The sequence below is a fragment of the Choristoneura fumiferana genome, chromosome 2, assembly GCF_025370935.1.
Source record: "Choristoneura fumiferana chromosome 2, NRCan_CFum_1, whole genome shotgun sequence".
NCBI classification, from domain to species: domain Eukaryota; kingdom Metazoa; phylum Arthropoda; class Insecta; order Lepidoptera; family Tortricidae; genus Choristoneura; species Choristoneura fumiferana.
In genome coordinates, this window is record NC_133473.1 from 10,111,498 (window position 1) to 10,125,443 (window position 13,946).

Consider the following 13,946-nt stretch of genomic DNA (forward strand, 5'->3'; position numbering starts at 1 on the left):
CACCGCAAGGTATCCAACCCCGAGGCTCAAATCAGACCTCACAGAATAAAGAACTAAGCTGGAAGACTAGCAGCGAAAGAACCGAAACAAAAAAGCGAGAGCATTGCCCAGCGACATCAGACTCCCCGCCGGCCTGCCAGCCTATTTACGATCAAAGATTAAAGAGACGGGAGGACTAAAAGCGAAAGAACAAACAAAAACGCATGGGTACTCCCCAGCGACATCGGTCTCTAAATACCAATCCGCAAACTCCATCATAAAATAAATTAAAATTAATAAGAACGCGGCAGCGTAACGACCTTCTCTTCCAAAATTCCAGAACCGAATGCCCCCGAAACCTCCATTTTTCTTTTTTTTTTCCGATCGATAATCCAGAATCTTCCAGTTGAATGGAGGCGCGAGAGTCCGAAAGAAATAGAGTTTGTAAGAGTAAGAGCGAGACAGGTATACGACTCTGAATAATGAACGACGAACGAAACTTATGTTTTTCAAGCGTTTGTATGTATGCGTGTATGTATGTATATTTTGTAAACATTTAAGTCTTAATTAACCTGTACATTATATTAGGTTCAACTATAGGTGCAACGTGTTATCTTAACTACGCAAAACTTCTTAGTTGGTGACTCAGTCCATGAATTTTTAGTAATAATTTGTAAATATTTAATGTCCTTAAATATATATTTTTTTTAATTAAAAGTGAGGCCTGATCATGGATATACCTACATCATACCTACCATTTTTTTAAAGAAGAAATCTACGCCTAACCTATACACAAACATATTAATACATTCACTCTTAATTACTTCTTCATTTCTAAGTATTTACCAAGCTACATTTTGTAACCAGTAACTTAAGAGACCACAGAATAATTTATTTTCCCAATAATTCGGGTAACAGTGGAGCAATAATCTGGCAACACAATTCGTCACGCACACTAGCATCCTTGCAAATCGTCTTACACCGTTCTTACGCACACTACAATATTGAGTTGCCGCATTCACGAACCTTTTGTTTTTAGGTAGCGCGGTATCTAGTCGAGCGAGCGCGCGAGACCAATCATTCATCTAAGATAAATACGAACTTTTCCGACAAAGTACGATGGAATAGTACATTGTTGTAGAGGCTCGAAAGTAAGCAATATAGATGAACGAGTTAGTTTGAAGTTCGACCCGAAGAGGAGGCCTTCGATAATACGAGTTCATCTATTGCACTTTTAGTTTAGTTTTTCTTTTGTGACTTTTTTTTTAAACGAGTCCGTTAAAGCGTTTTGTGCAAATTATGCGTTTGAGAAAAAAAACACCTCATGAAAGTCACGAATGACGCATTCTCATTGGTCAATTTGATTTCACATGCAGCAGAAGATTACTTTTGATTGATTCAATTGTCGTTTCAGCACGCCACGCCAGGAATTAAATTCAGAAAATATATTCTAAAAAGTATCGTATTATGAAACACATATATTGTTACGACCTGTTTTCGTAATGTGTTACATTGTTGTCGTGTTTTGCGAGCCATAAATTAGTCAGCTGTTATATGTACATAATGTAGGCAGTTTTGGGTAATGGATTTAGGTTATATATTATCACATTTTCGAGCAGTGTTGTGAAAAAAGTCGAGTTAAACTAATAGAGGTAGGAAACCTCGTTAGGGCTGCCAGGATGAATTTCTCTTTTTGGGAAAAAGTACGTAATATTTGTTGTGAATTCAGGTCCACAGCTCGTTAAAACAGAACGGCGCACGCCTCGTGCCTGGAATTGAAATACCCATGTATGCTATCCAACCGAGCAGCGACACGATGTTTCCCCGACGCTACCTTCCTTTGGCTAGCAGATTTCAGTCTATTCAAAATCAAACACCAAAAAGGTACTTCTGTTTCTTTTCGTTTTTAGTGTAATAAAGAAACTTAATCCATTGTAGAAATATGTTAATGACACGGCTTTAGGTTTTTTTTATATTTTTAGTCAATTGATGCACTTGCATGAACGCGCAAAAAATTAAACAACTGAATGGATTTCAAAGAATAAAATGGAGTCATACACACACTGGTCATACATATAAAAATACTCTATGAATAGTCTAATGTACCTACTGTCAATTACTGCGTATTGCGTCGGACTGTAGTAGGTACAGTACTGAACATTAATTAGCAAGGATTAGGACCAAAGAAAAAAGAGGTTTAGCCAGCTTTAAGCTTAGGAAAGCAGAAAAGGTTCTCGTTGGTCAATTACTCACATCGACGCAAAGTTTTAACAAAGGAGTAATCGTGCGCTGGAAAACTAGAACAAGAAAAAATAATCTTCTATTAGAACTACGTCAGTACCATTTCTTGTCAAGTACTTATAAATAAAACAGCTTTTACAATTGTGCGGCGAAGAACGTGGTGCATCTTAGTAATAAAAATTAAAAGCTTTGAGGTTGAGTTTCTTGTAGTCGGGTCGAGAGTTTTAAAAAGTGAAGAGTAGACAAGAATACTGGGAGCAGGGCTAGCTTTGAACTTTGTGTAAGTACTTAGTCTCGCAAGTAAAACACAATAAAAGTAAAGGTTGACTGGTAGGGATCCTATAAAGGGATAAGTTCGCCTTTGTACATGTATCTACGATTGTTAATTATGTTTCTTTCTTAGTTTTTGTACAATAAACTGTTTAGGTATATATACATACATGATTACTAGTGCCAGTCCAATACCTGAAAGGTTCACCAAACCTTACCTCAGTATACCGGGTGTGGCCTGTAATACGAGCAAAAAATTAAAACATAGATCGTCCTCGCCAATCTGAACAACATTAGTTCAGCGACTTTTAATAATAATTGAGTCTTTGAATTTTCCTTTTTTCATACAAATTAAATACTGCTATCAATGTACGCCATCCTAGAACACAACTGACGTCGCCTGTCACGCTACAAACATCAAGAATTTAGCTTTACTCGTACATTGCTTCTTCAAATAAACTTAAAAGTGCAATAAAAATTAAAAAAAAACTAATGATTCAGTTTGACGAGTATAATCTATGTTTTAATTATTTGCTCATATTACAGGCCACACCCGGTATTGGACTTCATAATCAATTACTTCTAACTGCGAAGGGACCTATAAAAAGTACCAATAATTGTTATTCTTCTGAGTTTCCACAAATGCATGCTTGGAAATACATAATAGTGACACGGTAATTAGACTTGAGTGCGCTGACGAATGAGAAGTGTTGCTTTTGTAGGAAAAAAGTGAAATGGTAGGTAAATAGGTTGATGCACAAAGAAGAATAACTCGTAAATGATAAATGCAAAGTTAATAAAAAAATACATTATGAATATGCGACAGCAGATAATGTAATTTCAAGACATTTTACTTTATTTTAAAACTTTGCTTAAAACAATAAACTAACGAAATATAAGAAAAATCCGTGGAAGCGGAAGACCATGGGTTCAAATCTTGGCCTCACAATTCTGAGTTTTTAGAATTCGTGTGCGAATTACATTATAAATTTACCACGACCGTCACGGTGAAGGAAAACATCGCGAGGAAACTTACACACACCTACGAAGTAAATCAATGTTGCCTGTTCCTCTCAACCCACACTAGGTGCTCGTGGGAACTACAGCTCAAGGTATCCTGTTCTGAGAGGTGGCCTGTGCCTAGCTGTGGGACTTATATTGGCCGAGATGATGATGATGAAGGTAGTTAATGTACTTAATACTTGTAAGAAAGTGTAACTTTCTTGGCAAACTTTGTGACAATGTAAATAGGAGTTCGTGTAACTACACTCTGGTAGAAGGTGTTAGTTTGGCCGAGATGATGATGATGATGATGAAGGTAGTTAATGTACTTAATACTTGTAAGAAATTTTAACGTTCTTGGCAAACTTTCATGCGTTAATTTAGTCAAGCAAACTTAGTGACAATGTAAATAGGAGTTCGTGTAACTACACTCTGGTAGAATGTGTTAGTTCGAAACAATGATCTATAGGTATTTGTGTTATCACTGAAATGTCGGTATATACGAACACTTCAACTACAAGTAAGAATGACGGCGTTATTCCCTTTGTCAACAGGATAAACTACTTAGTGACGTCAAATACAAGTTTCCTTAACTCTTCAAGGAAAATAGGAACGAATTATTTTATTACTGACAATAATAAAATGAATACGGCTTACGAGTATCTAGTTTCAGTAACGAAAAATAATAACGATAACAAAAACAATTTTTAGGAAAATTGTGAAATACGAGTACTGAATTGTTTCGATTTCCTGGAGTTTTTCCGGTTTGCTTTGCATAGCTTGTAGGTGCATGCTTGCTTATTATTGAGTCGGGCTAGGGCACGAGTTTTGACGAGCGTCTATTTATGTGTTTACGTTTCTGTCGTAAGCATTTTAGTGAACACAGTCCTGTTAAAGTATAAACGTTTACGTTATACGCTGCAGCCATCGGTTTAATTCTAGAAGCTTTTTAGTATCTTCGATGCTTTGAACGGCTTTTTTATGTTATTTTTATGACAGAAAGGAGCGGTATTATTGCAAGTTGTTTCACTTTGCTCGCGCGAATGTACATTGGCCCGTATTTAACAGAATGTCTGCCGGAGCGAGTACTGCCTTTTCGCAACGTAACGTTTGGCAACCTGTTTAATTTCGCAACTTTTCATTTCGCAAACTATAAAACTGTAAATATTTCAGGATTTATTTCAGGGCCATCGTGTAGAACCCTTTAGGTTAGGTTAGGTTAGTTTTATAAAATTCCTGAAATATTTACAGTTTCAGAAATATTAAACAGTTGGGAAATGAAAAGTTGCGAAATGAAACAGGTTGCTAAACATTATTCGACGAAACATTAGTAAACCCTGCCGGAGTCTAGATATCAGTATACTCTGCTTGTTCAATAAATAAATAGATGTCGTATTTTGAACCAGTGTAAGTTGCTCAAGGCGGAGCGTTAGTTTTTTTATCATTTTCATAAACCAATTATTAAGCATGCTTTGGGGATTAAATAAATCGAAATCTGAAATTATTTGTTATTCATTTCTATTCGCATTTATAAATGTAATAACATACGAAATACGTGCTCAATCTGAACAAGGTGTGAAAACTGAGTTCACTAGTAAATACTAGACAAGGTTCATAGTTAAAGACGGACACGAGGTAGTAAATAACGGAATTTGACTATAATTATGATTCTTTTTAAATTTGTTCTATCTGAGCTGTACGACTAGGTACAAACAACAAATAAACTTTATTAAACCTCAGACACTCCAAAAATATTTTTCAATACAATTGCTCAAAAAGTGCACTTTTTTTGACTGTTTAGCGTGTGCAAAGTTCGTTTTTGCGGGCAAGTGCTTCTTACTTATCCATTTTTTTAAATTTGTGCTTGTTCCAATTCATGATTTATGAGAGGTTATATGTTAAATAGTTTGTACCAAGACGTAATAGAATTAAAAAACTGTTACCTATTAATGCAAAAATATAAAAATATTGATATTATTAAATAATGTATTAAACGGAACAGCTGCTGCTGAAACGCCTGACAAAGTGGAGGCGTGTTTCCTATCCTACTGCAAGCATATTTATTAAGTTTCTAAATGCAACAGTAGTTTTTGTTTTGATACAATTAAAATATTTTTATACACAAATAATCGAACACAGTGATACTAGGGTAATAATAGTAACCTATTAAAATATTATAAAGTGGTTTATTTGTTATAAAATATGTATTTGAAATAAAAACTATCATTGAGTTGGCTGAAGAGCAAAATCCATTGCCTTATGAATTACGAATGCAAGTTTAAAAGCAAAAAAAACGCCTTTAATTTGACAAAAATATTCACCGCTAAAGTTCGAACTTACTTTGTTTAACTGTCTACAGTAGTTTAAAGTCTTCAAAAAGCTTGTGTAAAATGAGTGGATCAGACTTTAGACATATGTCAGAAGGCCGCAATGAGGGCTATCGTTTTTTGTCTCACTAGATGGCGCACTGTTGCGTGAGGTTTTTAAGTATGGCTTTCAAAGTCTGTTATTACGGGCGTGTAAACAAAGTTTAGATTAAAATCATATTTAATACACCTTAAAACCGTACCATAAAAATATCGAGCATGCCACAGTGTTGCATAGTCCCCGTTTTGTTCGGAAAAAAGGGAGGACAAAGGTTTCCGAAAGACAAAACTGTCTCAAAACACAGACATTCATTGCCCCGGAACGCATATTTGCCATAATTAATTCCAGATATTGCAAAATATTCACAAAATTATTCTAATTATAAATAAACCCGCGTAGCTCACCCAAAAACTATGAGATTTGACATTTCGGAGACCTCACGCTACACTAGCGCCTCTAGTGGCGAATTCATACGCGATAGCCCTCATTGTGAGTGATAGTACTTTACCGGAAAAATTTAAACATAAGTATCATTGCTGTTTATGAATATTTTGTGAACTGGAAAACGGAATATAAAGCGAAATCGTTGTCAGAAAACGTTGTTATGACCTTTTTTTTAACTTTCTTAGAAATATCGGGCTTCTACCTTGTGGTCGAAGTATTCAATGCTAAAAGCTATGATGAAGACACAGACATTTGACATTAAGAATGACTTAAAATTTACTGAATTTTATTCTTTTCAACATATATTTTCTTTATTGTATTTTTTTTTCACAACTGTATTGTAATACGTCGTTCGATACACGCGCGGAAATTTCATTCTTCACTCGTCCCGAGTCTTGCCACGAGCCGAACTCGGGATTCTTAAAGTAAAGACATCCTTTCCGCACTATTATCGAAATGTACTATTTTATACATAATTATTATACAAAACGTTCTAAAATCAAAGAATAAGGGACCAACTCTACAAAAAAATGGGCATCACCGACTACTAACTTTTATCCACAACCCTCACTGTACCGGACTAAGAGACCCGTCTGTACATGATGGGGTTGATTTTCCTTTTGTAACGTGTACTTTATGACTCCGACGCTTACCTTCCGAGCCGGGAATTCTCTTTCCGTCGCGGGCAAGAAATGCGGACGCATGACCGGAATAATCAAACGGTGACAAGGGCAATAAGAAGAATAGACCCCTTGTGAGGATTTTATACAACAACAATGGGAATTTGCTCAACTAAAATGACTTTTGAAACTATAATCTGTTATTACATTAGGTAGTTAGGTACCTAGACACAGATAAATGCTCCATACAGTAACAAAGTACAAAACAAGAACTTGTATCTTTTATAAGTTTTTATTTTACAATAATGTAACAATCACTTTTCAGGATTATTTAATTTTTTCAGTAGAATCAAACGTAGACACAGTTTTTTTTAAGTATTACCGAAAAATGCGGTAGTCCTCAATATATGTACTTATAAATTTCATTATCATGTGTGGATGTCCAGTTCTATATTCCATACAGCGTAAATTCTTGGAAGATTCAATTCTGACCAATCAGGTGTTACTTATTTTGATTCGTTTGCGCAAAGCTAGGCTCATAGGTATTTTTTCGTTCTCTTTTTTTTATATTAAAATGTATTAATTGTATTTAAATGGGATCAGATGTGCTTACTTAAGTTAGGCTTGTTTATATTAGTATTTCAAACAGTGAGCGATTTAGTAGAAGCTTACGGTGAAATTAAGTTACTTTAATATAAGTAACCCTTTTTAGATTCGTCTAAGACCCATTTATTAGGAGAATTGATATTGAACAGATAGTTCCGAAATAGTAACTCAACAGGTAAATATCGACCAAAAATGTGAATTTGGTTTAAGTTTTACTTGAGTTTTAAATTTACATGATCAAAAGGGGAAAATTTATTTAAGAATATAAACTTATAGAAAATACAATCATATACCTAAGATACTACTAAATAATAAATAATAAATCTACTAGCTAACTTAAATAATATTTTTATATTATAAAAAAAGACCGCCTCGAATCGTTCCTGGCGCAAAGGTGCCCAACACGCTTGCCGCGTTCCCGCGTTGAACGGCGATAGATAGCCTTTGCATCAAGAACGACTCGGAGCGAGAGTCTAATCCCCGGTCCCGCAGCCGGCGTCCTACCTCTTTAAAAAACAACTTAGCCTCCGAGCACCAACAACCGGTCGTCTCCACCGCAAGCGCAACAAATATGTAATTGGAGAAGGCTGAATATTTCTCGCGCTTCCTAAGGGCCGCTGATTCCGCAGCAGCTCCCGCGGTCCTCGTGGTTCGACCCAGGTGCGAGGCTGCAAAAGTGCTGACGCAGGTAGCGTCCTAGAGAAGGCACTTTCCCTTTTGCCATGACACCAAGGTCAGCCCATCAGGCATCTGACCGATCAAAAACGTTTTCTAGACCCCTTTGTTTAAAAATGCATTACTTCTGTTAACGTAACATTCATTTGTCCTTATTTGTAGTGAGATTTGCTTGCCAGACAAAGACAAAACCATTTTTAGGGTTCCGGAGCCAAAATGGCAAAAACGGAACCCTTATAGTTTCGCCATGTCTGTCTGTCTGTCCGTCCGCGGCTTTGCTCAGGGAATATCAATGCTAGAAAGCTGTAACTTTGCACGGATATATATGAAAACTATGCCGACAAAATAGTACAATAAAAAATTCAAAAAAAAATTTTTTTTAGGGTACTTCTCATAGACGTAAAGTGGGGGTGTTTTTTTTTTCATATCCCATCCTATAGTGTGGGGTTATCGTTGGATAGGTCTTTTAACCATTAGGGGGTTGCTAAGACGATTTCTTGATTCAGTGATTTGTTTGCGAAATATTTACTTTAAAGTGCAAATTTTCATTAAAATCGAGCGTCCCCCCCCCTCTAAAGTCTAAACCGGTTTGTGGAAAAAATTGAAAAAATTCAGGATGATATTCAATATGTCAAATTTACAAGGAAAACTATAACGGTTAGGTTTGCTTGAAAATTATTAGTAGTTTAAAAGTAAATAGCAGCCTAAGGTATAAAATTTACCTAAACTTGGAAGATTGCGTATAAAATACGAAATCCTTAGAAAATATTTCTTAATTTTTTTCCTAATGGCTACGTAACCCTATTTTGGGCGTGTCCGATACGCTCTTGGCCGGTTTTTTATACTATTTATGAATAAGAAGATAAGTCTTTATACAGCTGAGTTATGAAACGACGCATTTACTAGCACCAGAACCACTAAATTCTACCTACCCTTGGTTCAAAGCTTCTTTATAGCACACACCTGGGACCACTGAGGTCGTAACTTATGTACTACTATGATAGTTTCGAGGAAAGTTAGAGGTGGTATTAATTCATAAAATATCACAAGAATATTCCCAGAATACGTTGAATCGACTCTTTAGTAGGCACTGCAAGGAATATTATCGAGGAAAGTGTAATAATATGACATGCGGAATAATTTATCAACGGTGTACCTAATAAAATAACAGATAGGTACTTATTAATTTTAATTACTTATTCAATAAAGAAATAAAATCCTGTTCCTTTAAATATCTATGTAATATATTATTAGAGGTATATTTAATGCCATTTCACTTTAAGTAGATTTTCCACCTCCTTACGAGAGCACTATTACTCTAAGTGGAGTCACTCTCTTGCGCTTATTTGATTTTGTTACAGGCTTGACACTTTCTTTGATCTCCACGCTAGTTTGATTCCGCAGCCGGCCTCGGATCCACTCTGCGACCGATTCATTACCCCTATAATTGTTCGACATCGGTAACATAATGACGTATCCAAATCTCGATGGTAAATTCCAAGAAATTGGATTATATTATATTTAAGAGCTTTGCATAAGGACTTAACTCGAAGACGAAATTGATAATAAAACAAAGAAACACCAACGCCAGCCCTAAACTTCTGGTTAGTAGACTTAAAATTAATACTCTCGAATTTTCAAAGTATAAGCTTCTAATTGTCTTAAATTAAGTAAATAGGACGGAAAAAGCCAAAACGGATCCTTGTTATCCATATTATTTTGTTTGCCTAACAAATTTAAATCTGTAGACGGAAAGTTAAGTCGGAATAAGTGTGGTTTCTTGTAATCGATACAATAAATAAAGTCGGGGAAAATAAAAGGAAATCAGATACAAGGCCGGCTTCGGAGCGGGTTGTCTCAACTGAGCGGAGCTGGCAGCTCGATGGTTTCTTCAGCAGATTATGCTAAAATGCTGTTAGGCTGTTATTTATGCCCCGAATTTGTCTTCCTTACGCAAATAATTTAAAATGTGATAATGCTAGCCGACGATCCTACCAGATTTTTTCAGAGGACAATTCTGGATGCTTAGTAATTGTTTTCTGTGAAAACCTTGTGTTAACGAGTAGTACTATTCTATATTAATGAATGATGTTATCAATTTGTAGTCGTATCAAGCCTCCCCTCGAGTGCACGTGCTCGCTATAAATAGATCGCTATCGAAGTACTTACCAATTTATTTAAGAGTAGGTACGTGTAAATTACAAAATAAATTTACATAACGATGATATAATATTTGACAAAAACACGAATGATTTAATGTTAAAATTCATCATCATTATTCCAGCCTATATACGTCCCACTGCTGGGCACAGGCATCCTCTCAGAATTAAATAGATAGCATTTCTGTTGTCATCGCTACCTTTTCTTAATTCGTAAAATACGGTTGTTGTAAAAAAACCTGGCAAGCACGAGCTGGTATTGCGTATCGAGGGTGCCGTACAAATATAAAAAAACGCCTTATTATTTTTAAAGTTGTACTTAATTGAACTTTTGAAGTAATACATTTAACTGTGGCAAGAAATACTAATCAAATAAAATCATTTTTGTAAGTTACTTAGCAAAGCAAAAAGTGAAAACACATAATTTTAATTCGGCATGGATACCTACCATAAATTTCGTTTTTTTTCTATAGGTACTTGTGTTGCAAAGCCTTATTTCTTGCTAAATCTCATAAGTCCATTTCATTGGGAAGTACGAAGGAGTACCCTATAAGTAATGAAATACACGTTTTATTGTATGAAAAATAATCACAAGCTATATTTTGACCGCGTGAACTTAGAAACTTATTTTTTTTGTTGTTATAAGAGACCAAAAAGCCTTAAGAATTTCATATTTATTTAAACTCGTTAAAAGCCGTGGTGGCCAAGTCGCGAGTTCGAGTTTGGGCTCGCACCTCTGAGTTTTTCGGAATTTATGTGTCAAATTACATTTGAAATTTATTCATGAGTAAGTTCAAGTTGAAGTTCCTAAGCCGCACTGGGACAGCGTGGGAACTACAGCCCGAGCCCTCTCACGTATATAGGCTGGGATGATTGATTAAACTCGATACTTCTAACGTAGGACATTCACTAGGTGGACTGGCGGGTCATGCGGAATCATTTGGCAACAAAGCAAACGTTTCAACAAATATTCATTTAACAAACAACATTTCGCAAACTTTTGTTTCACAAATTAATCGTTTTATAACACCACATTTCACAAATTCTTTATTTGACAAACCATCATATAGGTAACAAAATCATTATTTGGCAAACTATATTCATTTATTATTTTTGTCATTTGGCACCACGTTTGTCAAATCAACGTTTGGCAAAAAAAGGTTTAAAAAAATGTATAATTTGATAACCACAAGAATAATTCCCTTTTGTTCTGAGAGGAGGCATGTGCCCAGCAGTGGGACGTATATAGGCTAGGATGAAGATGATGATGATGATGAAGAAAAATTTAGAGGTTTGCTCAGGCCTGTAGCTCAGGTTAACTTGGTTAAGATATAAGTTAGGTTAGGTTGGAACTGAGACCCTAAGAAAAACCAACTTCTGCCAGTAAAGTTGGTTAGGTTAGGTTAATTTAGAACTGCGACCCTAAGAAAGACGAACTGCTGCCAGTACAGTAGGTCAGGTTGGGTTAGAACTGTGTCCCATAGAAAAACTAACTACTGTCAGTACAGTCGAACAAATTAAATCATGACCCAGGGTGGAACCTTTGTGCTACTAATGTCATGTTGGCATCTCATACTTCTGTTTAGGAAATCATAGTGAAAATGTTGTACAACAAAACATTTATACATTCATGAAGTTTACCGAATCTAATTAGTTGGTAGAAGTAAATCCCCAACACAGGGTTGAAGGCGGGGTTAGCGGGGACATTTAAAGTTCGTAATTTGTTTTAAAATATTCAACCCTTTGATTGTCTTTTTGGGATTCAGTTTATCGGAATTATCCCAAATTTATTATTATTCGGACACGCAATTATTTTTCGTAAAATTTCCGAAGTACTTTATCTTGAGGAAATTAGATTTGAATATCGAATTGGTCAACTAGGTATTCCTAGTCGTTTTAAGAAATACCTACTCGCTAATTGCAAATCGTGCAGAACGATTTTTCAAGTCTTTTCACTTGACACACTTAAACAACAAACGCGTGAAACTTAATACATATACGAGAAATAACGAGCTTAGCACCAGAGAACGTTTACAATAAAGCAACGAAATTTAGAGCTGACTTTTGAACTTTATGGCGGCATTCAATTTCATTCAGGAGTTTAACTTCGGCACACGAAACGTGAAAACTGGGTGAAAGAGTGAACTGAGTAACATGGCAAATGTAATGCTTTAATTAATAATCCACCACCTGGGGACATAAAACTATACTTATAATGTTTTGGATACTTACTTTTCAGTAAACAAGAGGTCAAAAAAAATGTATCACAGTTATTACTCTTAAATAAGTTGGTTATGGCTAGTTAAATTACTTAATTGTTGCCAGGACGCAAACAACTCTATTGCAGCCGACTGCTGGTAGGTACTTACTTAAAAAACCGGCCAAAAGCGTGTCGTAATGACATTTAAAAAACTTCATTCGATGAACATTGTTTTAGACAATAGAACATTGTGCATTAAGGTGCGTAAGAAGGGGATTACTAACAAGAGTCTATTAGAAGCCCGTCGCCGGAGGCGGAAGTCTTTTAATGACTCGAGTTTGTAATCCTCTTCCGGCACGTGATACACACAATAATTTTCATCACATTGCGAGGAAAAAATGCAAAAAATTAAATTGTTTTTTGTCGATACAGTTCACAGCTTGGCAAAGGAATGACGATAAGAAAACAACTGAATAAGATAATGGCTACCCGCCAATACAGAGAGCTACAACAAAATTCGAAAATCGCAGTTCGTATCGTACCGCCTCCCTCACGCTCGTATTAAAAAATATTTGAGTCAGCAAAACGATACGAACATCTATTTTCGAATTGCGTAATGCCCCATTGATTGTCACTTTTTTCGAGTCGTCTGCCATAGATAATGCTAATTATTCCGACATGCTAAAAAAATATTTACTAAAATTATTGCAAAACAATTTGATATAAATTTTAAATATAAAAATAAGGAAGTTTCATGATGCGTGGAAATTTTTTATGATGTAAAATTTGGTTATAGCTAAGTTTTAGAGATGTTGGCTAAAGTTGTAAAAGTAATACGTTGGCTGACTTGAAACCTCTTTAGTCTGAAATGACGTAGTTACCTACTTACTTTTTAAAGCTAAAGCATAACTCCCTTTAGAAGAAAAACTATACGTAAATCCATAATTCCCGTGGGAATAATTGAGGCCATTGTCCTTGAGTATACAGGCACGGAATAACATCATTGAAGAGCAAGTGTGATGAAAATAAAATTATTTACTATGATAAGCTTCCATAGTGGCTCTGAAATCAAATTGATTGACTGTACCTATGTGACCTATCTTATTTCGCAAAGTTGGTTAGGAAAACGGGATGCATTAAGTACAAATAATAGTTTTAGTATTAGTTTTCTATTATAAAATTTAAACAATTTTTTTTTAGTATGATTTCGGGCACGCGTATAATCCCATTATATGTATGTACAAAGTTTCGTATTAATCCGGCACGTTTTTTTTAAAGTAAGCACGTTTTTTTAAAACCAGCGGTCGGCTGCAATGGGATTTGCTCGCGTCCTGGCAACAGTTAAGTAATTTAACTACCCACCCATAACCAACTTATTTAGCA

General features: G+C 35.5%; 1 protein-coding gene across 2 annotated transcripts in view; it reads left to right on the forward strand.

Moving 5' to 3' along the window:
- Positions 1–13,946, forward strand: part of rdgC (retinal degeneration C) — a 106,651-nt gene that overhangs the window by 31,725 nt on the left and 60,980 nt on the right. The window lies entirely within an intron of this gene.